Source organism: Triturus cristatus, chromosome 8 (assembly GCF_964204655.1).
Source record: "Triturus cristatus chromosome 8, aTriCri1.1, whole genome shotgun sequence".
NCBI classification, from domain to species: domain Eukaryota; kingdom Metazoa; phylum Chordata; class Amphibia; order Caudata; family Salamandridae; genus Triturus; species Triturus cristatus.
The window spans coordinates 1,649,008,142-1,649,027,309 of NC_140591.1; the positions used below are offsets into that span (position 1 = coordinate 1,649,008,142).

The following is a 19,168-nucleotide window of genomic DNA, read 5'->3' on the forward strand; positions in this document are numbered from 1 at the left end:
GTCGTGTAATCTTGCCATTCGAAGTAAAATTGTGTGTGTCATTGTTCTGGTAATGGTGGTGATAACAGTATGGGGGTGTTATGGTTTTTGGAAGATGTATATGGTGCACCTACACTTGACATGAGCGGACTCATTCCTCTGGGACGAGACAAGAGGGCTACAACGAATAACGTGTTTGTGGCAATGCATAAGAGATTCTTTGGGAATGGGACTGCTTGCTCTCCTATTCGTTCTGCTGCTAGCCTCTGGACAGCATATCCCTTGCCACTTGTAAATTACACGTACACCCGGCCACCAGACCTTGTGGAAGTGAAGGGTAGGTTTGGACTTAGTGATCCCGGGCCATGTCTGTACCACCGAAAACCACAGGGTGAGGGTTACAACAGCACATACTGTGATCATTTTGAAATGGAAGAGCAGAATATAACACTTGTGGGTTGGCATTATAAAGAAACAACTGTACCCCGAAAGGCTGTTTATTGCGCTGCTTGTTGCCCCATAGTGAATTTTACAGATACTTCTTTGTATATAAATTGTTCAGGAACAATACTGTACAAAGAAACATTTTACCTGGAGCATGAATCCGATTCAAATACATTTAGAATGAATTCCAGATATTTTGCAGTAAATTATGGGCCGATATATCCAAGATTTTATTTTTTGTCCAATGGAACTCTTTCCAATGTTTATAATGGGACCGAAGATGTGGCTCTTGGGATGGTGCTGCCTCTAGGTGTTCCATGTAAAGACATTGAACCGAAAAAGAGATGGGTGAAAAGGGCATTAACAAAAGAGTTTTGTGAAAGTCACAGATATAGAAATGAATAGCTATAACAATGGTATTACATTTGAATACATCCTGTCCTCCATATTTACCCTGGGTGGTATGGCTATGGCCAGGGAAGAGAAAGCCAAGAATATTTCGGATGTAAATTGCATATTTTGTCCAATACCACAGTGGCGGCCTTGAGAAGTATTACTACCCAATTGGAAAGCAGTCAGGTGTATTCGGAACAGACTAGATATGCTCTAGATTTCATGGTGGTGTTTGCGCATTTATTGTTGACCAGTGTGTTGTGGTACAGAGAATTTAGAAAAAAAACATAACACAACACATTTTGGACATCATTCATAATGTCAAGGGCATGGAAAGTTGGAATTGGTCCCTTTTCGGTAGCTGCAGTTGTATTTTTAAGGAACTGATTTATCTTATGGTGGTGTCGGTGTATTGTTGCATCATTATTCAATGATTTCCTTTCTGTTGTTCCTATTGTGCCTCTGTTTTCACACCCAAACAGAAAATATCAGCTCATGTTACAAATGCCGCTATGATATTACAGAATGATATCGACAACCTAATGCATATTGATGAGGGAATATTTGAGGAGTCCTCCCCCCTTGCCGTCTCCCTTTCTAATGTTGACTGTAAGGACTGCCCATAGTTTCAGTTCATTTTCTTTTTGAATTTTGATGCTTTATTGACTTCTGACATGCTGATGCTGCTATAGTAATGCTGTCTGTGTATCACTTCTCCTTATTTCCTTTTGACTTATTAGAAAATGTTTTTGGCTCATGCTAAAAGGATGGTCTGTTAGATTAGCAAAACACACAAGATGATGGACGGAATGTTGCACATTGGCAAAACATTCACCCCCAGTCACAGATCTGGGTTTAATCCATTGTTATTTTGCTCACCACGCCAGCCCAGTTCAGACATGGCCATATACATATCAGTCTTGACCCTGTGCCTCATGGAAACAGTCCAGCCCGAACTGCCACGACATGTCTTCCCTGGACTGGAATCAAGCATCCTAGGACCGGTTTCGGGGTTTCACCCCTCTCTAGCCAGGATAGTTTGACTCCAGTGGCGTAGTGAGCACGGGACCCATGTCTGGGCATACCCTTCCCACATAGGGCGAACAGCAAAACACACAAGATGATGGACGGAATGTTGCACATTGGCAAAACATTCACCCCCAGTCACAGATCTGGGTTTAATCCATCGTTATTTTGCTCACCACGCCACCCCAGTTCAGACATGGCCATATGCAAATCAGTCTTGACCCTGTGCCTCATGGGAACAGTCCAGCCCGATTTGCCAAGCCATGTCTTCCCTGGACTGGAATCAAGCATCCAAGGACCGGTTTCGGGGTTTCACCCCTCTTCAGCCAGGATAGCTTGAATCCAGTGGTGTAGTGAGGACGGGACCCACATCTGGGCATACCCTTCCCACATAGGGTGAACAGCAAAACACACAAGATGATTGACGGAATGTTGCACATTGGCAAAACATTCACCCCCAGTCACAGATCTGGGTTTAATCCATTGTTATTTTGCTCACCACGCCACCCCAGTTCAGACATGGCCATATGCAAATCAGTCTTGACCCTGTGCCTCATGGGAACAGTCCAGCCCGAACCCCGAGTGGGACGGGTATGCTCAGACGTGAGTCCCGTGCTCTCCATGCCACTGGAATCAAGCTATCCTTATTGAAGAGGGGTGAAACCCCGAAACCGGTCCTAGGATGCTTGTTTCCAGTCCAGGGAGGACCAGGCGTGGCCTCGAGAGACGAACACGAGGGAAAATCAAAGAAATAATTAATTTTCCCACGTGGTCGTCTCTTAAATTCCCACCCAGCTGGCCCCACCCCTCTTACCTGCTGCGGCTGTCCTGAACATCCCCCGCCACAACCACATCACTTGTAACCTGAGAGACCTTTACTGGCTCACGATCAACAAAAGCATTACCTTCAAGCTCCTCATGCACGCCTACAAATCTCTCCACAATGCCGGACCTACATACCTCAACCACCTCCTCTCCTTCTGCACACCCACTAGACATCTCCGTTCTGCCCAACTTGCCCTGGCCATAATCCCACGGATACACAAGACCACGGCTGAAGGAAGATCCTTCTCCTACCCAGATGTGAAGATACGGAACTCACTCTCTACATCGTAGGGAATCAGGGTTGCGGCCTCAAGTGAGGAAGGACAGTAAGACCTAGATCTTTGGCTGAACAGTAGATCCACCCCCACACACTCGGTGACTTGAGACCCTAAAGAGTGAGTAGTCACACTTTACAAGAAACCTGAATGACTGATTGATTGAGGACAGCACCACCTCTCAGACCTAAAAACACAAAGGAAACTTTAAAAAACAAACTAGATATTCTGTCAAATGGAAATAACATTTTATTAGTTTCCATGTTATATTATGTTATGTTAAGTTATTGTTATGTTATTGGGAATTTTTAGAGCGCACGTTCACCAACAGGTCTCTTGGCGCTGGGTAGTTTTTTTTCCTTTGGAGGCACCGTTTTGGATAAGTCCATATCTAGCTGTAGGCTTGGGTGAACAACCAGGTTTTTAGTTTTTTTCCTGAATGGCAAAAGGTCAGTTTCTAATCTCAATGGAGAGGGCAGAGATTTCCAGGATTGGGGACCCTGCGTTGAGAAACGTGACCCTCCTATCCGTTTGCGTCTGAATCTAGGCACCACCAAAAGATTCATATGCATGGATCTTAGAGTGCGCTGTGGAGAGTATCTCTGAATTCTTGAAGATATATACTGCGGTCCAGTACCATGTATAGCTTTAAACAGTATACACCCAGTTTTAAACATGGAACGATTCTCTACTGGGAGCCAGTGGAGTTCCTTCAGTATTGGCTTGACCAGGCAACGTCTGCCTTGTTGATTGATGATTCTGGCTGCTTAGTTTTGGATCAGCTGCAGATGAAGTTTCTGGTTGCACGGGAGGCCAAGATAAATTGCGTAAGCAGAATCGATTTTAAATAAAATCAGAGCAATGATGATTTGGATGCATGCCTCTCTGCTAAAATACCTTCAGATTTTCTGCTGTTTCCGAAGATAGAAAAAACAGGCCAAAGTAACTGAGCCAATCTGCGAGTTCATGGTGAGGACCAAGTCAATTTGAATGCCTAGACTCTTAATCAAATTCTTAGGAATGGGTGCAGGGCCTAGCTCCGATGGCCAGTAGGCTGGAGTCCAATGCGATAATGTATTATTTCAGTTATTTCGGAATTTAGTTTTAATTGTTTTTTGTTCATCCAGTTTTTGATGAACAGCATGGTATAGAACTAATACTACCCATCGTATAACAACTAATAGATGCATCTTTTAAATGTTGGGAGGTTCCTAGGTCATGGAAGCACGCGATTGTCATACCTTTAAAAAAAAACCTCTGCTAATCCCGAGCAGTTGGACAATCTCCGTCCCATCTCTACTCCCCTACATCTCTAAAATCGTAGAGAAGGTTGTGAATAAACAATTAGTGGCATATATCAAGTTACACAATCTGCTACACCCTACGCAATCAGGTTTTAGAGCATGTTTCTCAACTGAGTCAGCACTCCTCTTTGCAACAGAGTCTATACGGAGACGGGTGGACGCCGGTCAGACGGTGGCCTTGGTCCTGCTGGACCTAAGCACCGCCTTTGATACGGTATCCCACAAAATACTACTTCAGCATTTCCAGGTGTGCGGGCTGGATGGGGTAGCATTAAAGTGGATACGGTCCTTTTTAGAGGACCGTAGTTTCCAGGTTGCACAGCACTCTTATTGATCCAAAACTCTGCCACTCCTCAACGGGGTTCCACAGGGCTCTATCTTGAGCCCCACCCTCTTAAATCTGTATATTGGCCCACTGGCTTATATTGTGCACAAATACAAGATCTCTATGGTATCATACTCGGATGATACCAAGCATGTAGTGACCCTTGCTCAAGACTCTTATGAGTCAGCGATACAGTTCTCTTCCTGTCTCAATGATCTGGCCTCATGGATGTCAAACAACGGCCTAAAATTGAATGGTAGTAAGCTGGAGGTCATGATCATTGGGAAATCTCCCTCCACTTGGGGCTCAGCCTGGTGGCTCCAGAGGCTGGGGCCTGTCCCCATGCCGAAAACAGAGGTAAAGAATCTTGGAGTGTGGCTCGATCCAAAACATTCCTTCGAGTCCCACACTACAAAGGTAGCAGGGAGATGCTTTGGCACCCTCAAGATGCTAAAGAAAACCTTAGACATTCTCCCCGTATCAACAAGGAAAACTATAAGTCACACCTTGGTGACCTCGCAGCTGGACAACGGGAATGTCCTTTATCTGGGTGCGCCAAAATGCTGCCTGCAACACCTCCAACGATTTTAGAATGCGGCGGCACGCCTTGTCCTTATTTTATCGAGGCGTGCCTCAATGACGAAAGCCCTTGACTCCCTTCACTGGCTGCCAATTGGAAAAAGAATCCTTTTCAAAGCCCTGTGTTTCTGTCACTGGAGCATACAGGGGAAAGGCCCCAGTTATCTGCATTATTTTTTAACCCCTTACAATCCCAACCGACTGCTGAGATCGACAGGAGCTCACCTGCTCAAAATACCAAAGATAAAAAAGGCAAGGATGGGAGCACGCTCATTTGGCTACCTGGCGGCCAAAAACTGGAACACACTCCCACCTCTACTGCATGCAAAGAAATCTGAGCCTACCTTTCGCAGAGGCCTGAAAACCTGGCTCAATCAGCATTAGTCCGGTTCTCCTCCACTCTAGCTGAAACTGCTTCTAAGTGTTGGGATACACCTGTTGAGGTTGCCAGGTGCTCTATAAATGACTTATTATTATTCCTCAGAAATTCCTTGGACGTTGTGGAACATCAATGGAGAAGATTAACTGCATGTCGTCAGCGTAGTTGTATATCACACCTATCTGACGAAGTGTCGATATAAGGGGGCGAATATTACATTAAAAAGGTGCGGAGACAGCAAGGAGCCCTGCGGTATTCAGCAGTTCATGCTGACTATGCCGGATTTGTATGGTGTAAGCCACACTGATTGTTTCCGGACCTCTAAAAAGGATTTAAACCAATTTAAGGCCGCACATCTAAGACCTGCTGCAGCAATGCGTTCCATCAGGATGTTATGGTTGATGGTATTGAACGCTGCAAACAGGTCAAGGTGTATCAAGGCCTGAGTGCAGTCGTCATCCGCCTTTCCGTTTAGGTCATCAATGACTGATAGATTCAGTGGAGTGGGATGAGCGAAATCCTGGCTGGTGGGAGTCTAGAAAATGAGTGCCTTCTATGAATGTACTAAATAGTTTGGCTACATGTAGCTCTAATAGTTTGGCCGGATAGGGGAAAAGGGATATAGGCATATAATTTTCCAGTCTCTGAGGGTCCATCCCTTGTTTTTTTTTAAGCTGGATGATCGCTGCTTCTTTAACGGCTGACATAACAGTCCCTTGAGCTACCTCAGAAAATGTAGAGATGATAGATTTCTGTATATGGACAGGAAGGCGTCTTAAGGAGAGCCTGATTTTACTTTGTTTAGCAGTGCTGAGAGCTGTTCTTTATCTAGGCAGGAAAAAATATCCAGAAGAACAGAGCTGGGGTTTCCTGACATAGCTTCCACATCCTTGTGGCTTGTATCTATGAATTCTTGAATTTTTTAGATTTTATCTATAAAAAAGGAATTAAGATCATTACATAGTTTCTGGGTGGCAATGATCGGAGGGGTCACACGATCAGGGTAAGATAATTCCCATGCTGTGTGGAAGATGTCTTTAGTCTAATTGTTTGAGCTTAATACTTTATTTGCGAAAAACAACTTTTTAGTCTCCAAAAAAGCTTTTTTTGTAGGTCATTAGACTTGACTTATATTGTTCTCTGGATTCTAATGAGTAGGTGCTTCGCAATTTCCTTTCTGCTTGACGTGTTCTAAGTTTGGCTATTTTTAGGTCAGTCATAAACAATTTAGAAACTTCATGCCTCCTTATCCAAGAGGTTTGAGGCTGTAGAGGCGCATGGGTATTGAGGGCGTTCAGTTGCCAGTTGATGACTTTTCTCTCAAAGTTATCTATGTTGTCCAGGCTTTTGGGAAGCTCAAAGTTCAGGGTGTCACATAGGGTCTCCATATTTAGGCGATTCCAGTTCCTGTGTGAGCCCTTTTGATGTGACGGGATTTTGTTCTGACCATACACAAGGCTGGATTACTAAATTCAGAAGAGTGAGATGAATAGACCAAACTTGGTCGAGTGTGTGACCTTTAATATGCGTGGGTGCATGGACATGTTGTGTGAGATTCAGATTTTGTAGGGACTCAGTCAGTTCTTTAGCTCCCTTGCCCCCTTCCACCTCATTTGCCCAGTAGTTCATGTCGCCAATTACCAGAATTTTGGCAACAGTCTACTGTCAAGGACGCGATGCAATTTGGCAATGCTTCGGGAAAAGCCGGCATCGCTGACGGTGGTCTCTACAGGAGTACACATATCATTGTGCTCGGATGGGACTCTAGTTTGACTATTAGACTGTCAACTAGTGTTATCTCTAGTGGGGAAATGGCAGTGAAGGATAGCCCATTTTTTATAACAATTGCCACCCTGCCCCCTTTTTTTCCTGTCGATCTATTTGACTGTAGGAAGTAGTAGTTTACTGGGAGTGCAGCTAAAATATCTGAGGTGAATTCCTCTGTCATCCATGTTTCTGTCAGAAACAGCATGTCAGGCGAGTCAGTATCTAAAAGGTTAAACAATTCTAGTTAGTGTTTGTCCGCAGAGCAAGTCTTTAGGTACATTAGGTTCAGATCTTTCACAGAGTGTCTTTTTGTTGAAGTGGGTCTGGTGTTTTGACAGGGAGCTTGACAAGCTCCTCTGTCCTTTCAAAATTTAGTTCCTGGCCTGGATGAAAGAGCCCAAGCTCTTCTAATTTATGTTGAAGAGAAAGGTCGTCTAGTTGGCTTTCTATCATGGCCAAGTCTTTGAGCGCTGCCTGTGTGTAAGTGAATTTTTGGGCATAGTGGTTGGCCGTTGGCCCCTGGCCCCGGTCGGCCGTGGACGGGCACAGACTGGCTTGCCTTTGGCACGCCAGCGGCATGTCCGCTGCACGGCCATGCTGAGGGCATCAATTTCACCCTTTTGGAGTATAACTGACTCTGCTCTCCTCCCCTCCTGATTGGCTGAGAGTCCACTAGCCAATCACCGTTGGGACTGTTACACAGTGGCTGCGAGGTGAAGGAGCAGGGAGAAAGCAGGTAGCAACCAATTTCAAAATCAATACACAGTGCTTTGTAAGTGGCACAATTTAAAATGTAGCTGTTGCATTAAACAATTAAAAGGATTAGGCAGCAAAGGTTACGATTAACCAGCCTTACCCAAGCGGTGTCTCCAAAAACCATCCATGTATTGAGGAGGTGACCTTAGGACATTTTAAAACAAGGGGCACGCTTGCTTAGTGCATTTATAAAGGGCAGTTCTTCAACACATTATTTAAAAGTTCTTCTGCCTTCAGTAATCAGTGCTAAAAGCGTGAGGGATGCAATGGTTTTGAAGTGAAGCCTCGCATGTCTCTAACACTCGCCCCAGTCCCATTAGAAATGCTGAGACTTTCACCCCTGTCTGTCTGAAAGATGGAGGGAGGCTGCAGCACAGGAGGCTGTAAACTACGTGGAAGGTTCGGACCCAACCCTTGGACACGTATCATGGATTATATGTGGTGCGCAAGCCACGCAAGCCTTATTACCTAGTGCCTATGGATGTGCACAGGGGAGTGGCCCTCTTCAGTTTTCATAATCAATTCAGAGACAACTTAAGGCATGGGCAAAGTGGGCTCTGGCCCAGGGCCCCAGCATTTCAGGCTGCCCCCTGATAGGGCCTGCTCTGTTCTGCCGAGAGTCTTGCCCTGATGAAGTTTAATGATTCTGGAGACACGCGAGCGCGCAACCAAGATGGCGGCTCTATAGCGTTACTCCGGTTCGCCCATAGAACGATGACCATATTTAACCAGTACAGGCAGGATTGACTTTCTTCCTGCTGCTCAGGAAGCTTACCTGCTCCTGCTGCCCCGTTTCGCCTCATTGATTGTGACATGCTGGTTTTTCATAGGACTTTTCACGACCAGCTCTCCACACCGAGCCCTACTTCAACGTCTCTCCTCAGTTCCTGTCAGGGAGATGGAGTCTCACACCAGGAGATGGCACGGCTTGGGCCTTGGTTGCCTCCCACTGATGGTTTTAGGCAAGTCTGTGGCAAATAAACGCAAACAAGCTGTTTCTCCTTCGCCTGTCAAGTCAAAATTTGTAGACTCATCCGAACCCTCCCTTCTCACTATTTTGGAGGAATTAAAGGCTGTCAGGTCAAATACTGACAGTATTGCTGTGGAAATAAAAAACATACGGAAAGATATGGCCAGCCTCTCCATAAAAGTTACTGATAATGAAATTAAATTGCATGATGTTATTACTAAAACTGATAAGCTGTTGCCAATGCTTACAAAAATACCCTCCTTTAATAATCGATTACTTGACCTAGAAAATAGAAATAGGCAATATAACCTGCGCATTTTCAACTTGCCGGAAGATATTGAAGGGAGTGATTGCAGACGTTATCTAGAAAACTTATTACCTAATCTACTGAATTTTAAGTTCTCTGAAAAGTTTGAGATTGATAAAGCCCATTGTATCCCATCTCACCATACGCCAGGCCAGACTAAACCCAGGCAAGTCATCTTCAAGGTTCTACGCCAGCATCACCTTGTTCTTATTAGAAAAGCAGCACGTGAAATCCCTTCTCTTTTAGTCAATGGATCGAAGATTTTCATTCACCTGGATTTTGCCAAGGAGACAGTGGCGCTACAATGAGATTTTGCAGCCTTACGACCACGTTTGCGATCTTTTTGTTTCAAATATGTGTTTTTCGACCCTTCGAACATGTGTATCTGGAAAAACGATGTATCCAAATAATTTCATCGGCCGGAAGACCTTCATCATCATTCTCCTCTTACCATGGATACATCTGACTCTCCACCTTGAAACTGTCTACATAGTGTTACTGTTTGCTATTTCATTACCATGTGGTAATTAGTAGGTATTTTACCTAACACGGGTGTATTACCATCCTTTCTTCTCTCTTCTTGGATGCACGTGTGTGTCTCTTTAATGTTCATGTATGTTCTCTGCTGCGCTGAATATATATATTTGTTTTCTTTCTTTTTTTGTCCTATATTTCCTTTGACAGGTCGCTCCCCTCACCACCACACAGCCCCCCTGTGTGCCCGCTGCTGCTGCTGCCGTTAACAATTAGGTCTGTGCCACTGGTTTTGATTGTTTTGATTGTGACCGCTCTGTACATTTCTTGCTTCTGCTGCCTTGACCCCTCTTGCTTGTGTCTCCTCTGTGCCCCATTTTTCCTTGTGTCCCCCATTCTGCCCATGTCCCATTGCCTTCTGTGACCCCCCTGCTCCCCCCTCCGTGGTAGAGAGAGCCGTTAACAACTAGGTGTGTGCCACCGTTTTATTGATTGTTTTGATTGTGACTGCTCTGTGCATTTCTTGCTTCTGCTGCCTTGCCCCCTCTTGCTTGTGTCTCCTCTGTGCCCCATTTTTCCTCGTGTCCCCGTTCTGCCCATGTCCCATTGCCTTCTGTGACCCCCCTGCTCCCCCCTCCGTGGTAGAGAGAGCCGTTAACAACTAGGTGTGTGCCACCGTTTTATTGATTGTTTTGATTGTGACTGCTCTGTGCATTTCTTGCTTCTGCTACCTTGCCCCCTCTTGCTTGTGTCTCCTCTGTGCCCCATTTTTCCTCGTGTCCCCTGTTCTGCCCATGTCCCATTGCCTTCTGTGACCCCCTGCTCCCCCCCCCGTGGTTCCTGCAGCTGCGTCCCCTGTGGCCCCGCCACCTGCCCTCCCATTTGCCACCCTGCTCCCGCCTCCCAGCTGCTCCTCCCTCCCAAATCCCTCATATGGAGGCCACGCAGCGGGCGCGCCGAAGGCGTGCCTAAGGCCAGCCTGTCTGTGCCCGTCCGTGCCTGGACCGCGGCTAAACCCATGACGCCCGCCTCCGCTACGGCTCCAGCACCCTCCAAGCACTCAACCCCAGACGCTCACACACCTGCTGCCTGGCCGCCCCAAAGTGCACCCAAGGACCCTTCTCCTGCCGGAACTGCAGCTTCACCAGCATCCGACCTGCCAACCCACCCACCAAAGACCCTAACTCCCTCAGATGCATCCTGCTCAACACCCGCACCACCCGCACACACGCCGTCGAACTCTGGGACCTACTGGACACCAACACCCCAGACGTCGCCTTCCTGACAGACACGTGGCTGAACCCCTCCTCAGCACCCGACATCGCCATAGCCATCCCGGAAGGCTACAAGATCACCCACAAGGACCGCACCAACGGAGCTGGAGGAGGAATTGCCATCGTCCACAGAAACACTCTCAAAATTTCGACAGACTCCGACAACACCCTCAGCACTGCTGAACACCTGCACTTCCAGATCCACACCGACCCCAACACCACCCTCAGAGGCACCCTCATCTACAAACCCCCTGGACCCCAACCGCAATTCAGCGACTCCATCACCGACTTCATCAGCACACACGCCCTCGCCTCCACAGATTACATCCTCCTCGGAGACCTGAATTTCCACCTCAAGAACAACAACGACTCCAACTCCGCCACCTCGATCGACAACGTCGCCAACCTCGGACTGAGACAACTCGTCACAACACCCACCCACTCCGCCGGCCACACACTGGACCCCATCTTCTCAGCAAGCTCCCACATCTTCTTCAAGCGCACCACCGAAATCCACTGGACCGACCACTGCTGCATCCACTTCACCTTCCAGAAACCCACCACACACCACCATACCCAGCAGACGCCTCGCCGCAGCTGGAGCAAATTCACCAAGGACCAGCTAACCACTGCCCTCGCCCAGAGCCCACCCGCAAACCCGACCGACCACGACGCCGCAGCCCGCAACCTCAGACAATGGATCGACGACTGCACCAATACCCTCGCCCCGCTCAAGAAACCCCCCAACACCCACACCAGCAAGAGAGCCAGCTGGTTCGTCGAAGAATTCCAGGCCTCTAAGCGAACCTGCTGAAAACTCAGAAAAACCTGGACCCGCGAACAAACACCGGAAAGTTACACAGCCCACAAGAACGCCACCCGCAGACACCACCACCTCATCAGATCTGCCAAAAGGACCTCCTTGAAAGACTGCCTAGACAACAACGCACACAACAGCAAAGAATTCTTCAGCATCGTGAAGGAACTCTCCAATCCCAGCTCCAACACCAACGACATCCCACATCACAAGACCTGTGTGACTCACTGGCCACATTCTTCCATCACAAGATCGCAGACATCCACGACAGCTTCAACACCGTCAACCCCCCGGCAACCGCCAAGACTCCTGCTCCCGCGACGACCACCACCCGCACCAACCGCCTGTCCGCCTGGACAAACATCAATGATGACAACACCATCAAGACCATGAACACCATCCACTCCGGATCCCCGGAAGACCCCTGCCCACACCACATCTTCAACAAAGCCAGCAGCACCATCGCACCCCATCTCCGGAAAACCATCAACATCTCCTTCAAGACAGCAACCTTCAAGGAGAGCTGGAAGCACGCAGAGATCAACGCCTTACTCAAGAAACCCAAGGCGGACCCCAAGGACCTCAAGAACGTCTGACCCATCTCCCTGCTCCCGTTCCCGGCGAAGGTCATTGAAAAGGCCGTCAACAAACAACTGACCAGCTTCCTCAAAGAAAACAACATCCTGGACCCATCCCAGTCCGGGTTCCGCAGCAACCACAGCACAAAACTACCCTCATCGCCGCCACCAATGATATCAGGACCCTGCTTGACAATGGAGCAACCACGGCCCTCATCCTCCTGGACCTGTCAGCCACCTTCCACACACTAAGAACATGCCTCCACGATGCTGGAATCCAAGAGAAGGCCTTGGACTGGACCACCTCTTTTCTCTCCGGCAGAACTCAGAGCGTCCGCCTCCCCCTTTTCTGCTCCAAAGCTACCGAGATCATCTGTGGCGTACCCAAAGGCTCATCTCTCAGCCCAACGTTGTTCAACGTCTACATGGCACCGCTTGCCCATGTCGCACGACAGTATGACCTCAACATCATCTCATACATCGACGACACCCAGTGATCCTCTCCCTGAAAAAAGACCCCCACATCGCCAAAACCAACCTCCATGAAGGAATGAAGGCCGTCGCTGACTGGATGAGAAACAGCCGACTGAAGCTGAACTCAGACAAGATGGAGGTCCTCATCCTTGGACCCACCCCCTCAGCCTGGTATGACTCCTGGTGGCCGACCGCACTAGGAGCACCCCCTACACCCACCGACCACGCACACAACCTAGGGGTCATCCTCGACTCCACCCTCTCCATGATGAAGCAGGTCAACGCCGTCTCCTCCTCCTGCTTCAACACCCTCTGCATGCTTCGCAGGATTTTCAAATGGATCGCCACCAAAACCAGAAGGACGGTCACCCAAGCCCTCGTCAGCAAAGACTGGACTACGGCAACACACTCTATGCAGGAGCCACTACTGAAACGGCTCCAACGCATCCAGAATGCCTCCGCACGCCTGATGCTCGACATCCCTCGCCGCAGCCACATCACACCCCACCTAAGAGACCTACACTGGCTCCCCATCAACAAGAGGATAACCTTCAAGCTCCTCATCCATGCACACAAGGCACTCCACAACACCGTACCAGTGTATCTCAACAGCCGACTCAGACTCTACACCCCCACCTGCCAGCTTCAATCTGCAGACCGCGCCCTCGCCACTGTCCCCCACATCCGAAGAGTGACCACCGGCGGCAGATCATTCTCCCACCTTGCCGCCAAGACATGGAACCTTCTGACCTTCAGAAAACTTCTCAAGACCTGGCTCTTCGAACAGTAGCAGCATCCCCCCCACAGCGCCTTCAGACCCTCACAGGTATGTAGTATGCTTTACAAATACTATGATTGATTGATTGATTTGGTCGCTTACAATACTCCTACTGTTGATATACATTTCTCCACTCTTTCTCCTCTTTTTTCACTTCCTAAACTATGAATAGTTCTCCTACAATTAAAATTGTTTCATTGAATGTCAAAGGTCTGCAACATCCAGTTAAGAGGTTGAAGATTTTAGATTATTTACAGTCGAAAAGCTGATATATGTTTATTACAAGAAACTCACATTGACAACACCATATTAATACACATGTAAAGGAAGTGGACTGGTCAGATTGTTTCTTCGAAAACAAAAGAAAAGTCCGTTAGTGAAAAGACTCAACAGTCACAATGTGGATCTTGTATTGGACACAAAAATGTGCAAGCACTTAAAAAAGAGTAGTAATGGCTAAAAAATGTAATGAGGCTCAATTAAATACAGTAAAGAAATCATAGAACCAATATATAGTTGATATAATCATAAATACATGTATTCTGTATCAATCTGATGTATACATAAACAAATCAATTGTGTTTAGACAAATTCATTACAACAAAACATTTGATTGTGAAATTAAAAACATCTCATAATGAAATTTGAAATTTAAAACAGATATAAAAAAGATTGGTGTACATTGTATATCAATTCCATATCAGTAACATATTAATGTACTTCACAAAGAAAACAACAAGAACAGTTTTGGTGAGATTTGATTTGTCACCTTCTTCAGGACGGAGTTTTTGTAAAAATAGTCTAATAAAAATTTTTCTTCTAAAGAGGCTTGTAAAGTCACTCGTTCAGAACGAAAAAAGTCATCCGTATTATCGTCGTATAAGAGATCTTTTCAATTTGATAATATATATTTTAAATTTACATTCATTGGAGCCACCGTTGAATGTTATTTAAAAGAGATTAAAAACATGACCATTTATATATTGGCCAGTTCATAGTGCAACCAGAGTGCCATGACTTTGGTTGTCTTTTAATTGTCGTTTTTTAAAATTGACGATTATCAGCTGGTCAGGTTGTTTGGCAATAATACACCAGAAGTAGGAGAATATAAAAAAATCTGTGGCCTCCCTGCTCGCAACGAACGACCTCCGGGTCATGATGATAATAATACAGATTATTTCTTGTCTTGTACAGGGTAAAAAGAATGGTGTGGCTATTCTTTTCTCCAAAAAGTCTCCAACTAAAAGTTTTAGACAAACAAACTGATGCTGTAGGCAGATTTCTATTAGTTAAAATTTAAATTGGAGATACAATTTTATATTTAGTTAATATTTATGGTCCAACAGCAAATTACGCTTCTTTTTTGGTTCCATGTTACTTCTGAGATTCTTCAACTTGGGAGAGTTTCCTTTATTTTGGGGCGATTTTAATTTGATTAGCGACCCTCTTTTAGATAGATTATCCTCAACTAAATACACACCTCCTAAAGCATTTCATTCCTTTAGAATGTTACCTAAAAACACTAAATTGATTGACGCATGGAGGTTACATTTCCCTACACAAAAAGAATTCACATTTTTCTCCAGCCCCCACAATTCTCACTCACGCTTAGATTATTAATTGGTGTCTAGAGATTTAGTGCAATCTATAACTCAACCTACTATTGGTAGTATTGAAGTTTCTGACCATGCCATAATTTCCCTTCACTTCCAAATTGGTAATTTATCTCGGTCTCATTCCCGTTGCCGTATGAATGTTGATGTTGTTCTTCAAAACAGCCATAAAGATACACTTTTAAAAGCTATTCATGAACACTTTTTACATAACACGGAGGATGCTACCTCTCCGGTTATCAGATGGGATGCCTTCAAAGCTTACTTAAGAGATGTCGTCATTTCTATAATGGCACATGAGAATAAGACATTTAATACTAAATTGTCACACTTAGAAAATCAAATTGCAAAATTTGAACATTTGTTTATTTTTTCCCAGAATCTTGTTTTTAACACCACATTGCAGAAACTCAGTATATCTCACGTATATCTCACATATTTCTTATTCTGCTATGATATCCCTTTGGCATAACCCCACTTTAAAATTTAACCATACACTTACATTCCAGAAACTTTGGATATCAGCGGGCATTTTCCCTATCCAGGATATTTATGAAGATGATGCCCGATTATCCTTCTCTGACTTACACATCAGATGCTTGTTACCTGACTTTGAAGCTTTTAAATATGAAATTCTGTGTAATACTTTGCTTAATACTTTTCCAACTGTATTAGCCCAAATTACGACTCCAGATCCGGTAAGTTGTCTTAAAGCGTCTTCAGCTTCTCAACATACTGTTTTCAAATTTTATAAACAACTTATTTGTAGTAATACTACTAACATTACCTTTTTAGTTACCTTTTGGAATTCAGAACTATCTTCGAATCTCTCCTTAAAAGAGTGGAACCAAATATGGGCCATTAATATTTCGGGATATTTTCCTGTTTCTTCATCTCAAACTAATGTGTTTATTTTGTTTAATTGTCTATGGCCCCCTTGTAAACTTTTCAAAGCTAAACTGATGGTTTCTCCACTTTGTTGGAAGTGCAAAATTTATGATGGTACTTTGAAGCATATGCTTTTTGACTGTAATATAATATCTTAATTTTGGTAAAATGTTTGGGATATTGTTGTTAAAATACTTCCTATTTCTGAGACTTTCAAGTACAACATACCTATTGGTAAATCTTATTTTTTATCATCTATCCTCTCCGAACCCCAGTCTAAGCTTTTTAATCTCCTTGTCTCTATTACTGTTAGATCCAATACCTCCAATTGGGAATCATCTAGAGCAATATCAATCCAGGCCAGGTGGTTGGATGTCACTTTTAAAAGGTCGGTGCTCATCTCTCCTTTAAGGGACCATTAAAAAAGGCACTATCATTTCAACAGTTATGGAAACCGATTGAGGATTATATTAATATTTATTTATGACTTACTCAGTGCCGAAATTTGTTTTTATTAATTATATTCTATGACTAATGTTTTTGAGGAGTGACCTTGTTTGTTTCGTTTTTTCCAATCTTTATAATTTCGTATGTTTTGGACGATTGTCATGGTAATATTCTTAATGAGTGCATTATTTCATTATATGTACCAACAGTATAATTTTTTTGTTTGTCCAGTCTATCACAAAATATAATAAAATATTTTGAACTAGAAGTTTAATGATTCTTAAACATAGATTGTTTTAAATCCTGTTTTCCTTTAATTTATTTTTAATATGGGTAACGTGTGGGAGTCTATTGGAGACATTTTGCAGAGACATGCTGTGTTTATGTATTTGAACACCATGCAGCGTCCATAAATGCTTTTTTTCATGGAAAGAGCACACCTCATATTAGAAATGGCAGAGGGTCACAGAGATGGTCTGCAGTGATACCAGTGAGCTGCTGCTGTGTTACAATATCCAAACCAGTGTCGCCATCCCTGGACATTAGATGGAAACACGTTTAGAATGTGGACCCTCGTGTCTTTCAGGGAGTCAGGGACCAGGCCAAAGAGGGCCTGGAACAGCTCGAACCGGATCATCAAGTCAAAACTGGTCCAAACGGGGCCCCAAAATACGATTGGCCCAGGGTCCCCAAAACCCTTAAGATGTCCCTGAGAGCCTTGTGATAATACGAGAGGGCCAGCTTTAGGGTTCATGAAAAAAGAGTGCACCCCCTGCGAGAGTGCAGGTTAAAGAGACAGGGCCCCTGAGAGAGAGCCACCCCGAGAAAGAGAGAGAGCAGGGGGGCTGTTACCTGGGATGAGACGTGAAGCGGGAGCCGTCTCTGAAAAGCTCGCAGTACTTACAAGGACTTCACACAGCTGTGATAGGAGGGTGTCCGTTCACTGAGCCCGGTGGCGCTGCTCTCTCTGCACAGCCCGGGGGCACCGCTCTCTCTGCACAGCCCGCGGGCACCGCTCTGCACAGCCCGGGGGCACCGCTCTGCACAGCCCGGGGGCACCGCTCTGCACAGCTCTGCACGGGTGACAGGCGATCAGAGGGCTGCACGGGTGTGATCAGAGAGTGTTGGCTCACTGGCCAGTGGCTGTCACTGCTCTGCACAGGTGACTTCCGTGGAAGGCTTTAATAGAGACGGCTCCGTGAATCATGTACCCAGAGGCAACAGAAAGCGGGGTTTCGCCCTTGAGCCGTTGCCAGTGCACGCCCACACATGTGGGATGCATGTCTTCGCAGATCTGACCGGTGCGGCGGGGGCCTGGGTGGGGGCGGGAGGAGGGGGCGCGGGATGTTTAGAGAAGGTGTCGGGACAGAAGGGGCGCGTGTGATTTTTCAGTGTCATGGAAAGTGTACTGCCGACGAGGGAACTGGTTTACATTCCATTCCCTCTTAGTTCTTTCACTGCACCCCAATGGCCACCTTTCACCTTCGGAGAGTAGTGGGGTCACTGTAGTGTGACGCTCTACATTGCACCCCCTGACCTGGGTGCATGTTGCTTCCATTCACCCATTCATCCATGCCCGGTGCCCAGAAACAGAGCTCCTCTGGCCTCTCTGTCCAGGGCACTGGGAGGATGGACACTCCTGCTGGGGGGGCTTCAGCCCCCCCATAATGAGAGATCCGCGCGTGCCATAGGGGGGCTCTCTGTGAGACCAGGGCCACAGCAGCTCCTCTGGCCTCTCCGGCCAGGGGGAGGATGTGCACCCCTGCTGGGGGGGCTTCAGCCCCCCATAATGTGCGTGCCAGAAGGGGGCTCTCTGTGAGACCCCGGCCACAGCAGCTCCTCTGAGGCACTGACGTGTTGCTCCGCAGGGCCGAGTACAGCGCACCCCGACAGCAACAGTTCTTCAAATACAAACTCCACAGGCAGCCCTCCTCTCACAAGATGTGGAGTCTTTTATGTGCGCCTCTGCCTGGGTCTGCCAGGCTGTCCCTGGTGGGCACAGACAAAAAACAAAGAATATCAGAAAGTCTACCCTGAACAGGGAGGGTGGTTTGAGGTGCTCTGAGCGATGGCTGAACATGGCCATCAACAGAAAGAGGGGTTTAATAAGTCAGGGGGTGCAGTGAGTATCTTGGGGGTACTGGCAGCTCACCAGCACCCTAAGAGTAGTTCTCAGAGGTGGAGTCAAACCCAGGACCTCGTTCACTGCGCCTTTACAGCAACAGTGTTTTTACACCCGCCAACAACACTTGTTTTCACCCAAACTGGGAAATATTTCATTTGTGGTTCTGCTTGGGACTGACCCGATTTTATTCTGTTTCAATCCCGGGCATCCCCGGTTGAATTGTCATTTTGTCAAATTTCTGTTAAAAGTGGAACAACGATTTCAGACAACGGAATTTGTGAAGTCGACACGAATTGCTATTTCAGGCCTTACCATTTGAATCCATTACTAGGGCCAGGCCTACTGTCTTTGGAACGAAATCCCCTTGAAGA

General features: G+C 46.2%; 1 protein-coding gene across 1 annotated transcript in view; it reads right to left on the reverse strand.

Moving 5' to 3' along the window:
• The window catches only part of LOC146808487 (transient receptor potential cation channel subfamily M member 2-like), a 1,974,138-nt gene extending 1,956,285 nt beyond the window's left edge, over window positions 1–17,853 (reverse strand). The window contains exons 1-2 of the mRNA XM_085623577.1: window positions 17,779–17,853; window positions 17,577–17,712 (exon numbers count right to left, since the gene is read on the reverse strand). The gene's annotated coding sequence lies outside the window, so the exon portion shown is untranslated. The remainder of the gene's footprint in view (window positions 1–17,576; window positions 17,713–17,778) is intronic.
• Between the last annotated feature and the right edge of the window lie 1,315 nt (window positions 17,854–19,168).